This window comes from Dasypus novemcinctus, chromosome 5 (assembly GCF_030445035.2).
Source record: "Dasypus novemcinctus isolate mDasNov1 chromosome 5, mDasNov1.1.hap2, whole genome shotgun sequence".
Lineage (NCBI taxonomy): Eukaryota > Metazoa > Chordata > Mammalia > Cingulata > Dasypodidae > Dasypus > Dasypus novemcinctus.
In genome coordinates, this window is record NC_080677.1 from 95,904,512 (window position 1) to 95,913,634 (window position 9,123).

The following is a 9,123-nucleotide window of genomic DNA, read 5'->3' on the forward strand; positions in this document are numbered from 1 at the left end:
TAAAAATAGCTGCCAGTCTAATGGACATAAGATGGTATCCCATTGTAGTTTTGATTTGCATTTATTTCCCTAATAGCTGGAGATGTTAAGCATCTTTTCATGTGCTTTTTAGCCATTTTTAATTTCTTCTTTGAAGAAGCGTCTGTTCAAATCTCTTGCCCATTTTTAAATTGAGGTATTTGTCTTTTTATTTTTAAGATATAAGATTTCTTTATATATGCTGCCTATAAGTGTCCTATCAGATAAATGGTTACCAAATATTTTCTCCCACTGGGTAGATTTTCTTTCACTTTCTTGATAAACTCATTTGAGGCACAAACGTTTTTTATTTTGAGGAGGTCCAATTTATCTATTTTTTCATTCATTGCTCATGCTTTAGGTGTGAATTTTATGAAACCATTTCCTATTACAAGGTCCTGTAGATGTCTCCCTGCATTTTCTTCTAAGGTCTTTATGGTCTTGGCTCTTATATTTAGATCTTTGACCCATCTTGAGTTGATTTTTTTTATAAGATGTGAGATGGTAATTTTGATGGTTAAGCTATTGTGACAACTCAGCCAGGTAATTGTGCCCAGTTTGGACAAGCAAGCACTGGGCTAACTATAATACAAGGGCATTTATGGACTTTAGTCACCATTGGCATTACTGTAGTGGTAAATCATAGATAGCTGGTTATAATTACGTCAGTCAGGGAGATTGCCATCAGCAATGAGTGACACTTAACCCAATCAGTTGAATCCCTTAAAAGGGGAAGTGATTCCAGTATTGAGAGAGAATTTCCCAGCTTATCTTTGGACAGCCAGCATCTCCCAGAACTCATCAAGAATCTTCACAGGAATTTCATCTGAGCTCCTGGTTGCAGCCTGCCTGCAGAACCTGAACATGTGCATCTCCAAGGCTGTATGAGAGACTGATAAATCTCTTACTATTCATCAGAGCTCCCTTGTTGATTCTGTATCCCTAGAGAACCCTGACTAATGCTGTTTGGTACCAGGAGTGGTTCTTGAGGAACAAGGTCTTATACTGGAGTGTCTGAGATGGTTTTGGGAGTTTTACAATAGTCTCTCCACCCTAACTGGACTCAAGGGTCCTGATGACTCCCTTTCCAATAATGATGATGCTGCTAACAGTCCGTGGCATGAGTTAGCCATCAATATATGCAAAATATCATCACTGGATACCCCTACTTCCAAGCAAGGATCTGAGTGAGTGTTTTCAACACCTTAAGAGAGTTTTGTGGAGTCAAACAATGTAGTTATGTTGGCTGACACCTCATAGATACCCTGGATATAGGTATGAAAGATGTGTGTTTGTACACTGATTCATAGGTTGTTGCCAATGGTTTGGCTGAATGGTCAGGAACTTAGAAGGAACATCATTGGAAAATTGGTGACAAAGAAGTTTAGGGAAGAGGTATGTGGATGGACCTTTCTGAATGGGCAAAAAACATGAACATTTTTGTGTCCCATGTAAATCCTCACCAGGGGTAAATTCAGCAGAGGACAATTTTAATAATCAAGTGGATAAGATGACCTGCTCTGTGGGTAATGCTCAGCCTCTTTCCCCACTCACTCCTGTCATTGTCCAGTGGGCTCATGAACAAAGTAGCTAAGGAGGTAGGGATGGAGGTTATGCATAGACTCAGCAACACAAACTTCCCCTTAGCAAGGGTGTCTTGGCTACCACCCCTGCTGAATGCCCAATCTGCCAGCAGCAGAAACCCACACTTAGCCCCTGATATGCACCACTTTGCCAACCTACTGCCTGGTAGCAGGTTGACTACATTGGACCACTTCCACCATGGAAGGGACAGCAATTTGTTTTAACTGGAATAGGCACATACTGTGGATATGGGTTTGCATTTCCTGCACGCAATGTTTCTTCCAAAACTACCATCCTTGGACTTACTGAATGTCTTATCTACCACCATGGCGTTCCACACAGCATTGTTTTTGATCAAGGAACCCATTTCACAGCAAATGATGTGTGGAAATGGGCACATACCCATGGAATTCACTGGTCTTACCATGTTCCCCATTACCCTGAAGCAGCTGGATTGATAGAACAGTGGCATGGCCTTTTGAAGACTCAATTATTGGGCCGAATAAGTGGCAATACCTTGCAGGGCTGGGGCAATGTTCTCCAGGAGTCTGTATATGCTCTAAATCAGTGTCCGCTCTATGGTGCTGTTTCTCCCATAACCAGGATCCATGGGTCCAGGAATCAAAGTGTGGAAATAGAAGTGGTGCCACTCCCTATTACCTCTAGTGACCCACTAGGAAAATGATTGCTTCCTGTCCCTGCAACCTCAATCTCTGCTGGTCTACAGGTTTTAGTCCCAAAAGGAGGAGTGATGTCACCAGGGAACACAACCATTATTCCATTGAACTGGAAGTTAAAACTACCACCTGGCCACTTTGGGCTCCTCTTACCTCTGAATTAACAGTCAAAGCAGGGAATTACTGTCCTGACTGGGGCGATTGATTCTGACTCTTAAGGGGAAATAAGACTGCATCTACATAATGGGGATAAAGAAGAGTTTGCCTGGAATACAGGAGATCCTCTAGGGTATCTCCTCATACTGTCATGTCCTATGATTAAAGTCAATGGAAAATTGTAACAACCCAATCCAAGCAGGACTAACAATGGCCCAGAATCTTAAGGAATGAAAGTTTGGGCCACCCCACCAGGCAAAGAACCACGACCAGCTGAAGTGCTTGCTGAGAGTAATGGAAACATGGAATGGGTAGTGGAAGAAGGTAGTGATAAATATGAACTTCAATCACATGACCAGATAAATAAATAAGGACTATAATGGTCATTAATCTTTCTTCCTTGTTTCACTGTGATGATTATTATATACGTACACAAAATGATTTTCTTTGTCTTCTTCCCCAAACTTTCTCCTTATCATATAACAAGTTATACCCATTTCAATGTCATATTTGAGTATACCAAGTTTCTATTACCCAAGAATTGCACCCTATTCTGTATGGGATGAATGCATTTCTGGTGTACACAGGAGAGTTAACATTATTAGGTGGAAATATAAATATATGCATGACTGTTATTGTTTTTACTTAGAGACTAAGTATGGTTTAAGGTAATGTGTATGATTGCCAAGTTGACAAGGGGGGACTGTGACGGTTAGGCTATTGTGTCAACTCAGCCAGGCAATTGTGCACTGTTGTTTGGTCAAGCGAGCACTGGGCTAACTGTAATACAAGGACATTTATGGACTTTAGTCACCATTGACTTTACTGTAGGTAAATCAGAGGTAGCTGTTTATAATTAGATTGCCATCAGCAATGAGTGATGCTTAACCCAATCAGTTGAATTCCTTAAAAGGGGAAGTGATTCCAGCATTGAGGAAGAATTTCCCAGCTCATCTTTGGACAGTCAACATCTCCCAGAACTCATCAAAAATCTTCATTGGACTTTCATTGGAGCTCCTGGTTGCAGCCTGCCTGTGGAACCTGGACTTGTGCATCCCCACAGCTGTGTGAGAGACTCTGATGAATCTCTTACTATCGACAGATGCCCCTTCTTGATTCTGTTTCCCTGGAGAGCCCTGACTAATGAAGTAATCTACTTTCATTCTTTTGCATATGGGTATCCAGTTCTCCAAGCACCATTTGTTAAAGAATTCATTCTCTCCCAGTTGAGTGGGCTTGGTGGCCTTGTCCAAAATCAGAAGACTGTATGCGAGGATCTATATCAGAACTCTCAATTCATTTCCATTGGTCAGTATGTCTATCCTTGTGCCAATACCATGCTGTTTTGACCATGGTAGATTTGTAGTATGTTTTAAAGTTAGATAGTGTGATTCCTCCAACTACGTTTATCTTTTTCAATATGTCTTTGAATATTCAGGGCCTCTTTCCCTTCCAAATAAATTTCATAGTTAGTTCTTCCAGTTCATTAAAAAATGCTGTATTGATTTTTATTGGGATTGTATTAAATCCATAGATCAGTATGGGTAGACTAGACATCTTAATGGTATTTAGCCTTCTTATCCATGAACAGGGAATATTCTTCCATTTATTTAAGTCTCCTTTGATTTCTTTTAACAGTGTTGTGTAGTTTTCTGTGTATAAGTCTTTTACATCTTTATATAAATATATTACTAGGTATTTGATTTTTTAATTTATTATTGTAAATGGCATTTTTTCTTGATTTCCTCCTCAAATGCTCATTATTGGTATACAGAAATGCTACCGATTTTTGTGCATTGATCTTATAACCTGTGACTCTACTGAACTCATTTATAAGTTCTAAAAGTTTTGTTGTAGATTTCTCAGGACTTTTTTTGTGTAGGATCATGGCATCTGCAAATAGTGAAATTTCATCTTCTTCCTTTCCAATTTGGATGCAATTTATATCTGTTTCTTGCCTCAGTGCTTGAGCAAGTATTTTAACACAATATTAAATAGGAGGGGTGATAGTGGGCATCCTTGTCTTGTTCCTGATCTTAGAGGGAAAGATTTTAGATATTTACCATTATAAATGATGTTAGATGTGGATTTTTCATAGATAGCCTTTATCATGTTCAGAAAGTTTCCTTCTATTCCTATCTTTTACAGTGTTTTTATCAGGAAAGGGTGATGTATTTTGTTAAAGGCTTTTTCTGCATCTATAGACATGATCATGTGATTTTTTTTCCTTCAATCTGTTTATGTGGTGTATCACATTGATCGCTTTTCTTATATTGATCCATCCTTGAATACCAGGGATGAAACCCACTTGATTAAGGTCTATAATTCATTTAATATGCTGTTGAATATGATTAGCAAGTACTTGTTGAGGATTTTAACATCTAGTTTCACCAGAGATTAGTCTGTGATTTTCCTTTCTTGTGGTGCATTGTTTGGGTTTGGTGTTAGGGCAATGTTGGCACCATAGAATGAGTTAGGCAATATTCCCTCTATTTTGATTTTTTTGGAAGAGTTTAAGCAAGATTGGTGTTAGTTCTTTTCAGAATGTTTGGTAAAATTCACCTGTGAAGCCATCTGGTCCAAGGCTCTTCTTAGTTGGGAGGTTTTTAATGACTCATTCTGTCTCTTTACTTGTGGTTGTTTTGTTGTGATCATCAATTTCTTCTTTGTCAGTGTAGGTTGCTTATGTGTTTCTTGGAATTATTCCATTTCTTCTAAATTGATCCTCTTGTTCACATATAGTTTTTCAAAGTATCCTCTTATGATAGTCCTTATTTCTGTGGTCAGTGGTGATGTGGTGATATCCTCTTTCTCATTTCTTATTTTGTGTATTTGCATCTTCTCTCTTTTCTTTCTTTGCTAGTCTAGCTAACTGCTTGTCAGTTTTATTGATCTTCTCAAAGAACCAGCTCTTTATTTTGTTTATTTTTTCTAGAGTTGTGTTATTTTCTATTTCATTTAGTTCTGTTCTGATCTTTGTTATTTTTTTCTTTCTTATTCCATTGGGGTTAATTTTTTGTTTCTTTCCTAATTGCTCCAAGTGTGCAGTTAGGTTTTTGGTTTTACCTCTTTCTTCTTTTTTTGATGTATGAATTTATGGCTTTGAAGAATTACCTCCTCAGTACAGTTTTAGCTGAATCCTGCAAAGTTTTGTTTTTTTTTTAATTGGAGGCAGGAATCTCATTTATTAAATTATGATAAGTAAATGGTGATGAAGACTTCTTGAAGAATTTCTATTGGCTTCTTTAAAAATGTTGTTTTTCTTTTTTCATAACTTATTTTAATAAGAAGAAAGTCTCTTTTTCCCTGTAGTGTCCTATTTACTGCAAATAATATCATAGGAAAATTTTAATTTTACTAAAATATTATCTGCCCAAAATTGTTCCCTATTTATTTACTACTGAAACAAACTCCCCAAAAACTTGAAGATAAATCCTATGTGCTCTTAAATAGTGCTGATATTTTGTAATTAGGATAAGCACCATTTGTTGCCCCAAAGATGGACTACTTCATTAACTATTAAAGTAGTATTGCTGACTATAGAAAAATGTGACTATACAAAAAAGCACCAAGAAAAATATTATCTTACCTATAATTCAGAATAACAAGGACAACAACTAGATATTCTGATGTATTTACTTCCAGTCTTTTATAAACAGTGGTAGCCTCAGAGATCATAGTTGTTTTGCTCTGAACCACACAAAAATTTTTAACTATTTTCTAACAGTTATAAATACTGCTTTCTAAAATACTTTCATTTGAATACTTTATCATTTTAGTAAAAAATTTTAATGCCATTACATATTCTACTACATCAAATAATTAGATGTATGTCATTACATGCAATTCCTTTTTGTTGAATATTGAAGATTATTTTTATCCTCTAATTTTTCTATTGTAACACTGAATCATTAACATTTTCCAAACATGTTTTTACCAGTTAGATTTTGTTAATCTTTAGCAGGTAATAAACTAAATTTTTCTCATGCTCTATACAGTATTTCCTTATTGAACAAGTCTCAGTATACTTAACCAATTTATTTATGATTTTGACAATTTTAATTCTGTCTCCCCTAAGTTTTCCTACTATTCTAGGTTTTCTTATTAGTTTGTGTGCTTCCAGAAGACCTGGAGCACATCCAACTCATTTATTCTCAACTGTACCCAGGGCAGGGCCTTGTAGATATAGGTGCTCACTCAGATGACTAGTTGCTTGAGAAGTAAACAAAATCAAGAATGCTCATCTTTTTCAGGCCCACCCTTTTATCTGATGGCTCTTGTTGCTCTTATCTGGGGCTACACAAACATCACCAAGGACATGCATCAAGGTGTTTTTACCAGTTTCATATAAGACAGAGTTGGTATGTTTTAGTTTGTTTCTAGTATCTTCCTTGAAGTAACTTATTTTTCTCACCAACTACGTATTTAGCAACACAGTCCTAACATCATTATAAATCAATTATCTGTTACCAGAAGTTCTTTTTTTGATCATGCTGACTCAATATTCTTAATTTTATCATTAAAATTTGGATCTTTTAACCTTAACCTGATGTTTTCCCATGTCAGAGCTTAACTGCCACATTACTATCTGCTCAGATGAATTTTTGAACTCTTCCTGTAGTTTCTTTCAGCAGTATTTATGTAGAAATTATATAAAAAGTACATGAGATCATAAGCCTTTAAACAAGTAGAATGACTTCTTACATCTATTAATCTTCTCCTTGGAGTATGCACTATGATCATAACAGCACTGTCCGACATGAAAGTAATCTTACAGTTTGCATTTGTGCTTACTCCAAGCTCTTTCATTTTAGCTTCAACCAACTTCATTTTTGTTGCAGACCAAATAACAATGTCATGATCCTCATATACAGATCATGAAGATATGGTCGCTTTAATTCTACCTCAGCCTCTGCACAAGACCTATGGTCAAACAATGTATAATCAACATGTAATACCAAAAGATTTTACCCTTCCCTAGGAGGATTCAAAATATCCATTTTGTATTCTTTAACTCTGTGAGAAATTTTCAAGAGGGCTTCTGCCCTATTTTCTACTTCAACTACTTCATCTTCAAAAACAAAGTCAATGATGACATCATCATTGTCAGGCAGTGGACCTAAGATATCTTCCAAGCTCTCCTCACAAGTTCCCATCATCATGATTTTAGTATTTGGTTTCAGTTGAGAGCTCCAAGTTTAACATCATTTTCTACAGATTTGCCTTTAACTTTGAGTCCAAGGAACCTTTGGCATTCTGGCAGCACTACTGTAAGGGTCTTGAGAAATTGTTTAAGGTTTAGCACAGTGTTGTCTTCTGAAAATGTAGTCATTGAACATTCCTGTCCACCCCATTTTATGATGAGAGGAAGAGTCATCCTTTAACATATGATGAGACACACAGCTTTCAATCAGGAAAAAACCTGGAGTGTGGCAGAGGTGGCCACAGTGGCCACAGGACCCCATGCAGAGGAACCTAAGGTGACTGGAAGTCTATCCCATAAGTTTTGATATGTTGTGCTGTCATTTTCATTAGTTTCAAGGTAGTTACTGATTTCTTTTGAGATTTCCTCCTTAACCTACTGCTTCTCTAAGAGCATGTTGCTTAACTTCCATATCTTTGTGCCTAATCTGGCTTCCTGACCCTTGCATATTTCCAGCTTCATTCCACTGTGATCAGAGAAATTATTCTGTATGATTTCCATCTTTCTGAATTCATTGAGACTTTTGCTGTGGCCTAGCATGTGGTCTATCTTGGAGAATGATCCATGTGTACTTGAGAAGAATGTATATCCTGCTGTATTTGGGTGTAGTGTTCTATGTATCTCTATTAGATCCAGCTCCTCTAATATATTACTCAAAGTCTTTGTTTCTTTATTAATTCTCTGTTGAGATGTTCTGTCTAATGGTGATAATGGTGTATTAAAGTCCCCCACTATAATTGTAGAGGCATCCCTTCCTTCACCTAGTTTTGCCAGTGTTTGCCTCATATATTTTGAGGTGCCCTGGTTAGGTGCATAAATGTTTATGATTGTTCTTTCTTCTTGAAAAATTTCTGCTATTACTAATATGTAGTGTACATCCTTGTCTCTCACAATAATTTTTCCTTTAAAGTCTATTTTGTCTGATATTAGTATAGTGACTCCTGCCCTTTTTGGCTATTGTTTGCTTATAACATTGTATTCTAGCAATTCACTTTCCCCCCCCCCCACCCCAGCTGTCTGTTCTGTGTCTATTTGCTGCATCTTCTTTGTCTGCTTCTGTTGTTGTTAGCGGCATGGGAATCTGTGTTTCTTTTTGTTGCATCATCTTGTTGTGTCAGCTCTCCATGTGTGTGGTGCCATTCCTCAGCAGGCTGCACTTTCTTTCTTGCTGGGTGGCTCTCCTTACAGGGTGCACTCCTTGCGCATGGGGCTCCCCTACACGGCATGGCACTCCCTGCATGCACCAGCGCTGCACATAGGCCAGCTCCACATGGGTCAAGGAGGTCTGGGTTTTGAACTGCAGACCTCCCATGTGGTAGACGGATGCCCTAACCACTGGGCCAAGTCCATCACCTGCCATTCACTTTCAACCTCCTTGAATCCCTGGGTCTAAGGTGGGTTTCTTGTAGACAGCATAGAGATGCATCATATTTCCTTATCCATTCTGCCAATATGTGCCTCTTGACAGGTGAATTTAATCCATTA

General features: G+C 37.6%; 1 pseudogene; it reads right to left on the reverse strand.

Moving 5' to 3' along the window:
* Positions 1 to 7,019: 7,019 nt before the first annotated feature.
* Positions 7,020 to 7,812, reverse strand: LOC101411479 (ubiquitin-like domain-containing CTD phosphatase 1 pseudogene; annotated as a pseudogene).
* Positions 7,813 to 9,123: the final 1,311 nt, after the last annotated feature.